We start from the raw sequence: 2,756 nt of genomic DNA, 5'->3' as shown, positions 1-2,756 counted from the left end.
TGAAATTCGGCTCAGTGCTAGTGCAGTGCAGTGCGGTGCGATTCGATGCATACCCGCGTACCGGTACGGTACCGGTATACGTAAAGCTTGTGGCAATGGCAATACTCAGGTGTAGCGGCGGATCCAGTATAGGCAGATATGGTTCTAGGAACACTATCTGCCGGCGGATCGTGTTCTGTAGCTGTCCGTTGGCGTGACAATCACCAGCACATACCCGGATTCAGAACCAATTTCTTTTCTGCAGATATCGTTCTTGCTATCATTTCTCAGTCTGTATGCACACGACATAGTACTAATTTCCTTCAAAATTATATAGGACGTAGCTACCACTACCAGATTTAGGCCCTATATCTATTTCAGTATGAAAATAAATAATAAGAAAAACCATGCATGTCGACCTGGCAGATATGGTTCCAAGTAAAAAAAGATATCTGCCGTTATAAGAACGATACCTGCATGCCACTGGATACCATATGGTGGAACTATATATCTGCGGCTACCTACGAGCATCTGTTTTTTTACATGTGAAAAGACGAGAGAATTGTGGATAGATTTTTATGTGGTAATCTATTCAATATGTATCAAATAAAAAATGCCAGTTGGGTGGATATACACATTGGTGTTAAGCATTCTAGTAATATAGGGATGGAACAGATAATCTATCACATTCTTTTAATAAAATATTTAATCTTTGCTTACAGCAGGACTAAAAAAAAAACACCACCACTAGTCCCAATGGAATTAGAGAGATGTTAGAAAATAAATGTGAAGAGAAAATTTTAGCAGTAACGCGAGGTAATTTATCAAACCATATAAGGAAATGGGAACAATTCCTTACAAGAGTATAGAGGCGAAAGAGCTCACGAGATTATGTTTGTTGATTTATGGTGTTTTGCTTGTTTCAAACGGAATGCGGGCACCGTATGCAATGGGCCTATGAAGTGTGTGTTTGAGGGTGTGAAATGTGGGTGTATGCATGTGTGTTGGAGGGAAGGAGGGAGGGTTGGTAGGAAGGGAGCAAGTAGAACCGCGCCTATACTTTTATAAGTTTTTTTCTCAGATATTTGTGAGTTACACCTCATCTGGTACAATACAATGTCTTTGAATAATATTACACGATGTGCAAACTGTATTTATAAGAGTTTAAGTAATTTGTTCGATTTATTTTTACATTTGTTACTTTGTGAACTGTATTGTATGAATTTAATTTGAGAGAGAAACAATAAAACATCTTTAAAAAAGAAGTTATTCCGAAGGTTCAAATATTCCAAAGGTTCGTAATTCCGATGGTTCGTAATTCCGAAGGTTAGATAATCCGAAAAACAAAATAAGGTTCGTTAATCCGAAAATGAATTAAGGTTCGTTAATCTGAAAAATGAAATGCCGGGGATGCCGGGCCAGGAAGGGCAAGTGTGGTGGAGAGGGGAGGGGGTAGAAATTCTGTTGCTGTTCAATTGTTAGGAGGATGGGAAGGCAGGGGTGGTGAACATATTTTTGTTTGGGGAGCAAAGCCCACGCCAAAAAGGGCACTAAGCTTATATGTCAATAAGGGCATTTTGGTGCGAACAGATATTTTCACCATAAGATTTGGCTTGCCCTTCCTGTTTTGCCGGCTCTGCCACAGCTTCATTTATCGGATTTATGAACTTTCGGAAGAACGAAGCTTATTTCGTTTTCGGACTAACAAAACTTCAGAATAACAAACCCTATTTTGTTTTCAATTAACGAAACTTCGGATTAGCAAACAACCCTTTTTCGTTTTCGGATTAACGAACAATGAGGTATAGGCAATTCCTTGTTTCAGAATTATGAACCTTCGGAACAGAGAACCTATGGAATTACAGACTAACCGGGTTCGAATCATAACAAAAAACATATAATTAATGTAACAGGTCAAAATGAACTGTTTAATGGAAATTCATATATTTTAATAACTCTTAATTATTTGTCTGTAAGTAATAGATGCCTTCACAGGAAGTGCACAGGAAGTAGTAGAAAGTAGAAATGTTTAACAATCTTCATGCTTTTTAAGAAGTATGATTCACACTCTTTCTGGGTAAGAGTGATGCTGAATGGTCTTTAGGTCAAAACATCACATTTCAGAGCTATGAGCTTGTCTATGACGTAGATAAGTATGGTCAAGGCTTAGCATCTGTGAATGGAGAGTGATAACTGCATAAAAGGGAGAAAGAATTTTGCTCCAATTCACTCCTGCACTGCACCCCATTCATGGGGCAGGCAGAGAGGCTTCTTCATTTTCGGGTCAGAATTATAGGTAAGATAATTATCCTATTTTGTCAATTCTGTTAGTTTTGAATAATAGTTTATAAAGTTGGTCCACAATGTATTTTCTATATTGTTTTGAATAAGAGGTTAGGTTATATTAAAGTGCTATCTTTGCTAGTATAACATGTTATCTGTCTTAATTTAAAGGGGTTTTGTGAATTAAATAATTCATTAGTTATGCATCTGTCATTTTGTTATATTTTGTATTAATTACTTGTACTTGTATACTTGATTGTAGTATGTAGTTATGAACATCAAATGTGTTCGGTTCTAATCTTATAGTGAAACAATTTAGTAAAATGATCTTTAGAGTTAAAGATTTTGGTTAAATTGATTTTGGTTATTGAATTGTTAAAGGAGAATGAAAACTTTGGAACAAGATAGCTTGTGTGAAAACAGAAAAATCAAAGAAACAGATTAACGAAAGTTTAAGAAAAATCAGACAAATAATGAGAAAGTTATGAGCATTT

Source organism: Lytechinus pictus, chromosome 2, assembly GCF_037042905.1.
Source record: "Lytechinus pictus isolate F3 Inbred chromosome 2, Lp3.0, whole genome shotgun sequence".
NCBI lineage: Eukaryota > Metazoa > Echinodermata > Echinoidea > Temnopleuroida > Toxopneustidae > Lytechinus > Lytechinus pictus.
The sequence above is the reverse complement of the archived record's forward strand: the minus strand, read 5'-3'. Positions refer to the sequence as shown.